The following is a 14520-nucleotide window of genomic DNA, read 5'->3' on the forward strand; positions in this document are numbered from 1 at the left end:
AGAAATAAAATACCATAAGACATGTGAAACTGTTCTCCCTGTCTAACGGAAAGTGTGATCCCTGACGAATCTGCGTTCAGTTGGACCTTGTAGAAACTTTCAGCGAGAAGGTTGTTACCAACACGATGAAATCAACTGGTAACGTCTGAGACCACCGTACTGTATCGTGTCACGTATGAACGCATTTTATTTACGAGATAACCCGTGCGCGACAACGTTCGAATACTTTTATGCCGCCGCCACGCTTTTAGTTCCAACGGCTCGCCTGATGTGGCTGAGAATACTCGCTTTCTCACGAAAAATTTTAATTTGCAACTCTTACTGTCCCTTCGTCATAGCGTCCATCATCCAAATCGCCAACATACGCTAACACAAAGAACTAATTGCAGATACTACCAGGGCAATATTTACATTCATATCGAGCAAAATATATTTATGCGCGGGATTTAGTGAAATCCAAGTCTTATCAAAATAAACCACAAGACTACTGTCCTCACCGTACAGCAAGTGCATTTTAAATGAAACTTCCTTCTTGCTGCCACAAAAAATGATTAAATATGTGTGAGTTTCTAAGGGACAAAATTGCTGAAGTCATCGGTCATTAGACTTACACACTACTTAAACTATTCTAAGGACACACACACACACACACACACACACACACACACACACACACACACACACACCCACACACACAAGCCCGCGGGAGGACTCGAACCTCCGACGGGAGGGGCCGCGCAATTCGTGAGGTGGCGGCTCCTGCTGCAATGCATTAAAAAAGTTTGGCACTTATAATACTTTCTGAATGAAAAGCCAAATGAATGGCGAAGACAAATAATGGGGGTCTCTGGAACAGAATAATTGTTTCCACGTAGATCACTTTTTATTTTTGTAGCCATCAGATATTCTCCACTGTCATAATATCAAAGTACAGTTGCACACACAAACTTTTTGCCGAATTTGTCAAAATCTGTAATTGACGTTTTGATTTATGTCGCTTTCTTGGGGAATCAAAACGCATGCTCACGTACAGAGATACTGCGGATGACACTGCACTGTTAATATGGAATACAGTCGATTCGGAAATATTATGCAAACCAACCAGAGTAATGCTACACTTAGGCTGTTGCTCCTACTCTTCGCTCATTGCCAAACACGCGTCAGTGCACTGTTCCGTGGAATACTGAAACCACACGTAAACACTCTACACTGCACGAAAGTACAGAACATAAGCTATTGCTGAACTGCACTGTTAACAGTGTACATGCAGCAACAAATATATGAGGCGGGCGAATCACAGCACTCAGCGCCAGCGGACTGCAGGGAGTGGGTATCTAATTTCGTGACGCCATCTATAGTGACTATGGTATTACGTTTGTTATTTTCTTTATCTGCGTTCTCAGTTTCCCGTGAGGGAGTCTCAAATCTTGGTACTTATCCCGTATTGCCGCTGGAACTCTCTCTCTCTGTGCTTCCTCGTGTAATTCCAAAAATATATCTCGAAACCTCCTAGCCTCAATCCTTACTTCTCCTATGTTGGAAGATAACTTCAATGTCCAACTGTAGCCAGTACTCCCCCCCCCCCCCCCCCCCCCCCCTGACGAAGCACAGCAACATCAGGACTTCCGCAGTCCTGCCGGATGTCATTGTTGGTAGCCATTTAAGCATTTAAGAGGAAGGCACCTTTATCAGTTGTCTCCCTGTCCCAAAAATTAGTTTACATGAAATCAAAGACAAACCTAAAAATCACTTCTGCCTCACTCGCAGGCAAAAAATGGGAAGTACCAACTTACAAAAACCACATTACATATCACAAAAATAAATTCATAACTACACTAACAAAGTAAAGACAATGATTGTACACAGTAACCACAAAAATAACACAGAAACATGACTTCAACTATTTATCCTACGATTTTTGTGTGTAAGGTACACAGCACATATCCTGATTATCATTAGGTAGTCGGTTCCTGTCTTTCTTTGAAGGTTGCTTAGTCGCTGGTTTAGCTGATGGAACTGGGCGGCAATGCATCCACAGTTCCTTTGAATGACTTGACTACACTCTCATGAACAATCGGCGTGTTCGTCAGCAATAGTATATTAGTCTTTACTGGCGAAGTCCTTTCAATAACTCGTTTTAGACCATGGTATTTAGTTCAATATTTCTTAGTTTCACTTGTTGGTGTATACGGGTTTGTTACTAATATCCATTGACTAGTACTATACTACGGTAGTTCCCTCACACATTACCCCATCCGTTCCAGACGTTTTAAGGCTTTCTTGTCGGCTGCCTTCACCTTTTGCCAAATTTCACGTAAACGTTTCGCAAATTCATATACTGATCCACTCTTAGCTTCATGTTTAGGCCTTATCCCATCGAAAGGAGTCAGCAACATTATGCCGTACTACATCTCGCATAGCGAAAGGCCTGTACTGATATGCAGTTTGGAATTATAATCCTAGACTTAGAATTCAAAGTACATGTCCCACTTGTTGCGTTGGCTGTTTACATAGTGGCTTATCGATTTAGAAATAAGTGGTTTTAAGTATCCCTCCTATTCAGTTTCCCTGCAGATGAAAAGGACTTGCTCAGATTTTCTGAATGCGAAGCAAATGATATAATTGTTGCACTAAAGCGATAAGAAATTCGCACATTGATCTGTAATTAAAGTATCTGTTACACCAAACTTGAGTATACAACTGTTTACCATGGGTTGTGCTACTGTGTTAACTTGTTGAATTATTGCTATAGCATGACTCCCATCAACACTGCTGAAACCTTCCAGCATGCTTACCAAGACCTGCAGAGAATTGTTATGGTCACTTGGTTGTAGAGATCAGTGATTAAACTGTTGATTAGATGGGCTTCATTGTTGTGCTGCCACCGAGTAGCCTTTGATGACATAAACTAATTCCAGACACGAGTTAGAGTAACGGTCAATAAATCAGTAGCAATAGGTCTCTCAAAGTAATGCGTCCCAGTACACAGTGAAAATCTCTCATGGAGGTGTGTAAACCTCGTGAACGACTCGCTAACTATGTACACCACAGTGTGATATGATGACAGGAAAATTTTATCAATGTTCACTGTACGTCTGAAGCTGATTTACCTGTGTTGTGCGTTTGTTGAGCACAAAATGAATGCAGGTGGTAAAGTAAACGTTGTAGACAATAATGTGCTACAGATATTGGAGCAGCAATTGGATATCCAATCTTTTCTACAGAAACATAAATATTCTGTTGTCCATAAAACGAACTGCACTGGACAGTGGTCCACAGATCTGGTGGATTTGCTGGAAAGACTTGCTCAGAATGCAGACCTGGATCACACATTCATTATATTTTCAATTAAATGGAACGTTAGGTTCTTATCTGATCAACTCGCTTAAAATCTCAAAAACAACTGTTATGGAGAAGAGCCTGTGGCAGGTAAAATCTTTTCGTCAATCCGTGAGGAATGTTCAGATGGCATGAATAGCTGCGCACTGTCTAGAAAAGGCTCAAATCAAAGTATGGCACATAATTATAATGCATTAACAAGTCTTTTCCCAAAAAAATGCCTTAATAGTAACCAAAGATCCCTGAACACTATTAACAACATGGCTGCTATCTTTAGGAAGACAACCAAGACATGTGTTGACTTACAATGGCAATTTATATAATACTGTGTCATATAAGTAAAACAACAGGTGAAACTGGCAGCAAATATTCATAATAGTAATATAATGTGGGTGACTGTTTAGTGATACTTCCGCTTTGGTAAGCTTATCTTCATAGAGGACAATTTGTTGGGTTCGGTATGGAAGTTAATTAACAGGTGAGGAATTTACTGCATACATTTATTACTGATAAACATTTCACCTGAGTGCAGGTTTCCAATAAGTTTCAAAGAAAGGGATAGGGAATATCAGCTACAAGAATGTAAGTAGTGTACATTAAAATGGTTTCATTTCTACAAAATATAAGTATTTTGATCATCTGGTAGATGACTGCAGTTATATTTTACAGATTATATTCTGAAACGATTAATACATTTCCAAAATTCACAAAAATCAATAAAGAAAACAAGAATACTCATATTATTTTGATTCTTATCTCGGAATTACTTTCCTAGGTGTTAAGTTATTTAACACACACTGAAAAGTTGCAGGAGTACATTTACTTTGAAGCGTTAGTGCATGTCATTCTGTAAAATTTGCCCTAGGCCATTCCTAACAGGTGATTAACAAGCTTGTATTCTTCATACTTCTTTATGGCAGAAAAATTATATGTGAGCGACACTTGTTGGTGCTTCATCAGAACCTCTTCTATCCACACTCAATGGAATGCACACTTTCCAAAATGTCCTTTTCTAAAAGTATTTCTGCATGTTCTTATGTAGTGGTTAGTGACGTTTAACGATATCAGCAAATCTCCATTTCAATAATAAATTTTCTGTTACTTGGGTCCCTTCGACTGGCCCTTCCATAGAGCTATTATCGCTAGCATTAGGAGTCAAAACACATTGGCCCTTCTGAGCACACAATAGCACTTGGTGGCATTCTGTAATGATACTGATGACTTCCTGAATCTTTCTTTCCCTACAGGAAATTGCTTTTAAATATACAGTAGAGCGGCGTTAGAAATTTGCAACAGAACAGTGGCTCCTAAGATTAAGATCAATATATAGCCTGTGAAGCCGCTGTATCTGATAGATTAAACACGATAGTGAAATTCACTAGTGAGGTACACAGCTAAGATTAACATGGAGCAGGCCGGAGTGGCCGAGCGGTTGTAGGCGCTACAGTCTGGAACCGCGCGACCGTTACGGTCGCAGGTTAGAATCCTGCCTCGGGCATGGATGTGTGTGATGTCCTTAGTTAGGTTTAAGTAGTTCTAAGTTCTAGGGGACTGATGAACTCAGCAGTTAAGTCCCATAGTGCTCAGAGCCATTTGAACCATTAACATGGAAACTAAGACCAGGTGGTTCACCCCTACACACTTAGGCGACGAAAGTCGTACCACACCTCCTAATATCTGGTCAGGCCTCGCTTTGCACGGTCTAACGCAGCAACTCGACGCAACATGGACTCAAAAAGTCCTGCAAAATTTTGCCGGTGTATGGTTTTGTGCATGAACTGACCCCTCGATTATTTCCCATAAATCTTCCATAGGATTCATGTCAGGCGATCTGGATAACCAAAACATTCATTCGAGTTGTCCAGAAAGTTCTTCAAACAAAGAGCGAATAATTTTGCACCCGTGACATGACACATAGTCACCCATAAAATTTACATCTTTGTTTGGGAAGATGGAGTACATTAATGGTAGCCAACCTGATTAGTCATGCGGTCTAATGCACAGCTTTCCGGATTGAGGAGTGCCTGGTCCCTGGCCCGAATCCACCCGGCGGACTTGTGTGGATGTCCGGTGAGTCGGCCAGTCTGTGGATGGTTTTTAGGCGGTTTTCCATCTGCCTCGGCGAATGTGGGATGGTTCCCCTTATTCCGCCTCAGCTGCACTATGTCGGCGATTGCTGTGCAAACAAGTTCTCCACGTATGTGTAAACCATCATTACTCTACCACTTAAACATAGAAGTTACACTCGTCTGGTGTGAGACGTTCCCTGGGGGTGTTCACCGGGGCCCAAACCGCATAATAACCCTGAAAGTGTGGTTCGATGTGCGGCGGTGGAGGGGTGATGTGGACTGCGATAGTGGTTGTGGGATTGTGGACCACTGTGGCTGCAGTGGGGACGGATCCTCTCCGTTGTTTCTAGGCCCCCCGTTAACATACAGCACAATACAATACAATACAATACATTAATGGCAGAAGAATAGTAGATGATAACCATTTCCAGTAAATGATTTGTTCAGTTGGAGCACAGAATCCAGTTCATACCACGTAAACATCGCGCAAAACATTATGGAACCACCACCAGCTTGATGATAATGATGATGATGATGATGATGATGATGATGATGATGATGATGATCATGATGATGATTGGTTTGTGGGGCACTCAACTGCGAGGTCATCAGTGCCCTCACACACTCTTAAAATGTACACAGTCCAAACTAGCTACTTTCATGAATGATGATGGAATGATGAAGACAACACAAACACGCAGTCCCTGGGCAGAGAAAATCACCAACCGGCCGGGAATCGAACCTAGGACCACGTTACCCAGAGGTAGCAACGCTAGCAATTAGACCAGCTTGGATAGTGTCTTGTTGATAGCTTGGGTCCATGGTATGGTGGGGTCTGCGCCACACTAGTACGCTACCATAAGCTCTTACCTACTGACATTGGCACTCATCTGACCAGGCCATGTTTTTCCAAACAGATATGGTCACAGGCCCAGGAGATCCATGGTATGGTGAGGTCTGCACCACACTCGAACGCTACCATCAGCTCTTACCAACTGACATCTGACCAGGCCACGTTTTTCTAGCAGCCTAGTGCCAAACAGATATGGTCACGGGCCCAGGGGATGCGCTAAAGGCGATGTTGTGATGTTAGCAAAGGTGCCCACATGTGTCGTCTGCTGCTATAGCCCATGAGCGCCAAATTCCGCTGCGCAGTTCTGACGGATACGTTCGTCGTGCGTCCCACACTGATTTATGTGGTCATTTCACGCAGTGCTGCTTGCCTGTTAGCAGTGACAAGTGTACACAAACGTTACTGCTGTAGGTCATTAAGTGAAAGCCATTTGCCACTGCGTAGTCAGTGGTGAGAGGTAATGACTGAAATACCAAATTTCAGGCATTACCTCTCTCCACAGACAACACAGTGGCTGATGCCTTTCACTTAATGACCGACAGCAGTAACGTTTGTTTGGATCTCAGAATACTGAATCTCCTAACGGTTTCCAAAATGACATGTCAGTTACGTCAAACTCCAATTACCATTCTGAGTCACAGGCTCTCTATTCCCGTTGCGCAGCCTTTATTGTGCTGGAAACTTTTCACTTGAATTACCTGAGTATAAGTGACAGCTCCGCCAGTAATGAATGCCGTTTTATACGTTATGCGTGAGATACTACTGCCATCTGTGTATTTGGACATCGTTATCCCAGATTTTTGTTTCTTGTAGTACAGGATAATCTATTCACGACATTCTGGTTGCCAATAAGATAAGCAGTACCACGTGCTAACATGATAACTGTGCTTCATTTATTGTATTTAAAGCAGAAGTATCTCAAGGTATATTCAAAGGTAGCTAAGACAATTAATGTTGAGTCTTCAGATGTTTCTAATCTGAGTTATTCTTCTTTCAACAGTATGACCTAATTGTATTACAAAAATTTATAGGGCTTCCTATAGAGCACACTATCTCTTCAGTTGACGTAAGTCTGAAGTCTAGCTGTACGGAAATGATTAACCAGATAAGGAGTTTATGGTTCTTAAATATACTTCAAACATTTTATGTTGTTGGTAACATATGAGGTTCTGCCGTTAGAACTGCAAAAGTATTACAAGATAGCACTTACCAGCTCCGAGGAAAGACACAAAGAGAGACAATGAGATACCAAAGAAACCAAATGCAGAAAATGGAGTCTATCTATAGGCAATCAGAAAACATCCAGTGTCTCCCATGTCCGCAAAAATACTTTGCCGGCCGCGGTGGCCGAGCGATTCTAGGCGCTTCAGTCTTGAACCGTGTGACTGCTATGGTCGCACGTTCGAATCCTGCCTCGGGCATGGACGTGTGTGCTGTCCTTAGGTTGGTTAGGTCTAAGTAGTTTAAGTTCTAGGGGACTGATGACCTCAGATGTTAAGTCCCATAGTGCTCAGAGCCATTTGGACCAGTTGAAAAATGCTTTAATTCTGGTCATTACGAGGTCTGACCTGATAACATGGTCTGCTGTCGAAGAGCATAACCAGCAGGTGATGAGGAACTGAATCAGTATGACAAATATCGACGAAGAAACTATGGACAGCGTGGAACATTTAGGAGAGAGAGACAAAATTGCCTGATACAACACCGTGAAAGCTAAGACGAAGCTGGCGAGGACATTCACGAGGAGCGCCGGTCCGAAGTGCTGTCGGCAGAGCCGGGCGCTGCGGTGCAGGGCCAGCCTGGCGCGCTGCAGCCGCCGCAGCTGAGCCTCCAGCGCCACAGGCGCCCCTGGAAGTCCTGCTCGCATCACCATCGCCTCCAGGCCCGCCTCGCTGTTCAAGGAGGGTGCACACTCCTCAGCAGCTGCGCGTTCACGCTGCCCAGCTGGTCCCAAACCGCCAGCACGTTGCTGATGAATTGGATGTGCTAAAAGGTGGAGAATACTTGCAGTGAAAGGAACTCCTGTATCCATGGAACATAGTAGAACATGCCACCTAACATACACACAATGGGTCCACTTGCAAGGACTACTAGCATACAATTTGGCAAGGTCGCTGTTTTTTGGGATTTGACATATCTTGTAATGCCATCAGAGTTTCTGCAACAGTCAAGTAATGTACGAGGGCTATCCACAAAGTACATTACGTTTTGGAATTAAAAGTAAATAAAGTATTGGAAATTTTTTTTATTATATACAGATGAAAGCCACACTTAAATACTACTTTTCTACATAGTTGCCATTTAAATTAAGGCACTTAACGTAGCGATGGACGAGCTTGGAAATTCCTTCGTCGTAAAATTCGGCCGCCTGCGCCTTCAACCACGTGGTTACCTCTTCTTGAAGCTGTGCGTCGTCATCAAAACGCTGCACAGCCAACCACTTCTTCATTGCTGGGAATAAGTGGAAGTCGCTCGGTGCCAGGTCGGGACTGTATGGGGGATGAGGAAACAACTCCCACTTATAAGATTCCAGAACTTCACGAGTCGCATTTACCGTGTGAGCCCGGGCGTTGTCGTGAATCAGAAAGATCTTTGAGCCCAACTTTCCCCTGCGCTTGGTTTGTATTGCTCTTCTGAGGTTGTGCAGAGTTTGGCAATACCTTTGAGAGTTTATTGTAGTGCCTCTTTCCAGGAAATCCACAAAAATCACACCTTTTCTGTCCCAAAAGACAGTCGCCATCACCTTCCTTGCCAACATTGTCTGCATGCATTTCTTGGGTTTTTGGGGGGAATTTGTGTGCCCCCACTGCATTGACTGCAATTATGTCTCGCAATTCACATGCTTAACCCATGTTTCGTCACCAGTAACAATGCGATTGAGTAATGAGTCGCCATCTTTCTCGTAAGCTGATTCACGACAACGCCCGGGCCCACACGGCAAATGCCACTCGTGAAGTTCTCGAATCTTTTAAGTGGGAGTTGTTTCCTCATCCGCCGTACAGTCCCGACCTGGCACCGAGCGACTTCCACTTATTCCCAGCAATGAAGAAGTGGTTGGCTATGCAGCGTTTTGATGACGTCGCACAGCTTCAAGAAGAGGTAACCACGTGGTTGAAGGCGCAGGCGGCCGAATTTTATGACGAAGGAATTTCCAAGCTCGTCCATCGCTACGATAAGTGCCTTGATTTAAATGGCAACTATGTAGAAAAGTAGTATTTAAGTGTGGCTTTCATCTGTATATAATAAAAAAAATTTCCACTGCTTTACTTATTTTTAATTCCAAAACGTAATGTACGTTGTGGATAGCCCTCGTATCTACAAGTTCAAGGAGATACATAATTTCCAGCAGGTATTGGTGTCCAATGAACGGACAAGGGATTAGAATTGCAGGCATGCGAGCAAGAAGAAAGTATATTCCTAACAGAGATTAACAGCCGGAGGCCAGGTTGTTGGCCTGTTTTAATCATGGTGTATGTTCTGTTTAAGGACACCGCTGGTGTGAGTCCAAATGTTTAGCTCATCACAAATAAAAGCCTTCTGGCGAGCCTAACTGCACACTTACTCATTCCCTATTGGTTAAAATGCCTTACAAGATGTCTGTGCCGTGCGTTGTGGCCGCGCAGTTTGAGGCGTCGTGTCACGGATTGCGCGGCCCCTCCCGCCCTAGGTTCGCTTCCTCCCTTGGGCATCGGTGTGTGTGTGTCGTTCTTAGGATAAGTTAGTTTAAGTAATATGTAAGTCTAGGGACCTATGACCTCAGCAGTTTGGTCCCTTAAGAATCCACACACATTTTAACATTTGAAAATGTCTGTAGAAGTGTACTAGATTGTAAATTCTCTCATGTCTCCAAGAGCATGTGTGGTATGAGGCCCTGTTACATAGAAGTAGATATAAACTATCTTTTGTCTCATGCAGAAATACATGCAGCCACTGGATAGTGAAGCTTCGAGTGACTATTTACTACCAAGTAATGTTCTCTGAACAGCGCATTTGTAGTCTAACTATCGCCTCAGGTAGGCCTGTCTTCTCTCTTGGCAGTTATTCGATGTACAGGTGCTTATCTGACCAGGCCTGCACTTAATATCTTTAATGCAATAGCGATCGAAACTCATCTGCTATAATTTATTGTAGCCTACGGTGCTACAGATCGATGAAAATGCGAGCGTTTATTTACTTCATTCTGTAGTTCACTGAAACTTGCAATTGTGTTTCTGTGTGTAAAGACTTCAATATGTTACCTGAAAGAAAGAGGATCTATTACTTATTAATGTTTCTTCTTCACGTTTTAGATCATTATCATACGTTTTGTATACTGAAACTCTTTACGTAAATTACAGACAAAACCTACAAATTTCACCGTTATTAATTTTCACCTTAGTTACATTTACACGTAAATTTACTGCTGACTGGGTTCCAACGCAGAGTTCAATTTCAGAGTATTACCCGATTCTTAATCCGTATATCGCTATGAAGCCATTTAACAGAACAGTTCACGTTTATTGCATTTATATACAAGGCACTTCACAAACATTCCTCCGGCTTGACAGGACTATATCTTATACACGAATGGAGAGACAAACGTGAGGTGAATTCTAACTTACACAGCGAAGCTAGAAGTTTAACTGGGGCCCCAGTTCGGAGTTGCCACTCCATGTGGTTCCCAATAGGGTCACTTTCCGGTCACTAGCTCCGTCGATCGCTCTTTAATTCCCCAACGTTCGTAAATTCGAGTTGCCGGTAACACGGCAACGAAACGTGCGTTGTGTTCTACGTTTCAACACATGCAATTCCATTACAATTCTGTGGCGTGAATTTCATCCAGTTTTCTGGCTTTGTCAAACGCTTTCTTTTCGTCAGTTTCCTTCCAATAAAGTTCGGTAAATTATGTCCCTGTGCAGCAACAGCTTTGAATGCAGTAAATCCAAACATCTTTGGAAAAGTGTAGGACTTGTTTGACTGTCATCTGCACTTTTGACGCGCAACTGGTGGAGGGCACATTCGCAATATGTAATACACATAGAACATTTGTGAAAGATAAACAACAGTTTTGACCCCAAACTAGTCTGTGAAATGCATCACACGGATATATATGTTAAAGATATGCCATCACAAAACCTGATGCTAGTTCTGAATATAAAATCCGTTCATTTTGATGTGTAAGTTAAAATTTACTCCAGCTATCTATCCTGTTTGCTGTAGAAGATATAGTCCTCTGTAAGTGAACAATTCCGTTTGAAAAACTCTTCATTTATGTTCACGAGCTGCTCAGCGCTAAGCCACCTGTCCACAGCCGCCACTGGCAGGTGGCCTATTGTTACATTACAGTTCATTGTTACATTTCTGTTTATTGTTACATTTAAGCTTGGTTTCTGTTCTTGTGTTACACACAGCATTATGTCCAACTCGTTGGGTTGTGTGGTGTGTATTTCACATGGAAATGTGCTATTTTAGACACTTTAACTAAAAAAAGTCTTCTTAAATTTCACTCCTTCCCTGCGACGGCACACTTGGAAAACCTGTATCTAAGCACCAACAGTATATCAGTAGTGAGGAATATTTGACAACTTTATCATTTTAGAGCTATTCTGTTAATGTTATAAAGTGATTAGAATATGCTCCCATGTTAGTATCTATCCAACTTGCTGATGACATGAAATTCTTTGTTGGGAACACTGAACAATTAATCATGATAGTCTAATACTGGTTTGAAGTTACTCAAAGTGGTTTTTGAAGGCAATCTTTTCTATTATATTCTCTCTGGTAAGGTAGCAATGAGTGGAGTGTCATGCAGAAAAAACTGAACATCTAAAAATTAAAAGGGAGGTTGTATTTTGAGTTCTTCTTCAATCTTTAGGAGTATCTCATAAAACTAGCCAATTCCAGTTGCTTACTACTATCCTACACTCACTTTTGGTGATAGCTCTCTACTCCTTTTACGCCAGTTGGACTGCTCAATCATTTCAGCCATTGATAGCATGACACCTTTACTAAAAACAGGCCGCATGCTGTACGCCTGCATTCTGCACGTCTGTTGCAGCTACCTGTTACATCTCGGCAGCCTCACAGACAGACCGTCTACAGCAAATATCTAGAGTAAAAAGTTCGATTCCAAGCAGCGTGCTGCTCTGGATTCGCGATGTTTGTATGAGCCACAAAAGTAATTACAGAAAAGGCGACAGTAGATGCCCTTGTATCGCAAATGAGTGCTTTTATTTTGCTTAGACAGCAATCATTTTCTCTGTGAAATTAGAAATGTAACATATCTCAATTACTTAACAAAAAGTTGTTCCTTAGTCATTCACATGCGTATTAAGGACTATTCAAGTGGACAGCCTTTGTTACACGATATCCATCCTTTTCCTGTCGCTATATAGCATAGACAAAGCCGCTATGTATTACATGAGTTTCTTCGCGACAGTTACAAGATTTGTTTGTTTCATTTGTTTGGCTTTCATAATTATGTCGTGCTAGATACTAGGGAAAGAGACAAGTAAATGATGGAATGTCAGGCTTCAATATCCTCTCGATATCGAGAACGTGAGAGATTGAGCGTTACATCGGAATGCAAAAGGATGACTTAGTCTTCGAAATTTCATTGAGTTATTTGAATAATTCCAAATTGTTAGGTAGAGGTATTATATGTTAGCCAAAGGCCTAGAAAAGACGGAGAGGCTTCGTCCCCGCCGCAGCCGCAGTGGTCCACAACCCCACGACGATTTCCGCAATCCACTTTACCCCTCCGCCACCCCACACCGAACCAGTCTTTCAGAGTTATAGTGCGGTTCGGTCACCGGTGGACAACCCCCCCCCCCCTCCCCCCCCCCCCTTCGGGAACGTCGTCTCCCACCAGACGAGCGTATCCCCTATGTTTGCATGGTAGATAAATTATGGTGTACGCGTACGTGGAGAAACCAACCAACTCCATTTGCTTATGACTTTACTACACTCACTCTTGGTGCAAGCTCATCATTTCTATTACACCAGCTTGGATGCCCAAGCGTTACAACCATTGAGAGTATGACACCTTAATTAAAGATATTCCTGGCCACTTGATGTGTTATGTTACATCTCAGCAGCCTTACAGAGCGACTGTCTGCAGTACATGTCTAGAGTTAAATGTGCGACTCCAAGCAGTGTGTACGCGGGTGTTGCGATCTTTTTCTGAGCCACAAAGGTAACTACACAAAATAAAGTTGGAGAAATGCATGATACACTCTGTGCTGTTTTACATTCTATGTGTTTATTCACAACTGGTTTCGATCATGGACCATCTTCACTGTAATTGGGAATAAGTAAATAAGTATTATAAGACAGCACGGTGTGTGTAATGCATTTCTCCAATTATATAGATGCTGTTGACAGTCGCCAGAAAAAGGTTTGTTTGCACAAAATGTGAGTGCTTTTATTTTGCTTGGACAACATTCATTTTCTCTGTGAAATCGGAAACATAACGCATTTAAAATATATATATGACGGTAGTATCTGTTCCTGAAAGAACAGTTACCGTGGATGACCATGCAGCTTTTCTAGGAATGAAATGATAATTAAATGGACACCCTAGCTGCAAACAGGCGTTGATGTATTTCATTGGGGACATGTTGGAAATGTGTGCCCCGACCGGGACACAGGTTACATTCAGTGCGCAATAGTCTGCCATGTAAGCAGGAGATCCCGGGTGCGAGTCCCGGTCGGGGCACACGTTTTCAACATGTCCCCAATGAAGTATATCAACGCCTGTTTGCAGCTAGGGTGTCCATCCAATTATCATTACATTTAAAATACTTAATTCTAGCGGTTATGTTTGTGGTAGATGACGCCACAATTAGTCTCTTGTAAGATAGTCGAGTAGTTGGTGGGCGAGGAGCTCTTATGGGGGATGTGGCTAATAGAAGATGATTTTCGTTTGAGATGCTCCCCGGCGTGACGGACGATAGAGGCTTGTTTTTAAGATGTTTTAAGACAGTAACTACATTTTTGAAAAGAGGTAACATGAGCAAGAGTTCTCACTTGCTACAAGTGCTAACTGTGAATTATTGCTGTGTAAAGATTGCATTCCGATTAACAATTGGTACATTTGGCATCCAGGGAGAATTACCGCTCATGTGCTCAGCGTATTAGTAACTATCCTTCCCCCTTCATTTTCTGTTAAGTGAATTTCTTAAGAAAAGCAAAGACTAAATTCCTTGTAATTCAAATAATCTTTAAGTGGATCAGTTTACATTGGTTGTATGAATGTTAAGGAAGGGCATAGTTTTCAAA

Source organism: Schistocerca americana, chromosome 1 (genome assembly GCF_021461395.2).
Source record: "Schistocerca americana isolate TAMUIC-IGC-003095 chromosome 1, iqSchAmer2.1, whole genome shotgun sequence".
Taxonomy (NCBI): Eukaryota; Metazoa; Arthropoda; class Insecta; order Orthoptera; family Acrididae; genus Schistocerca; species Schistocerca americana.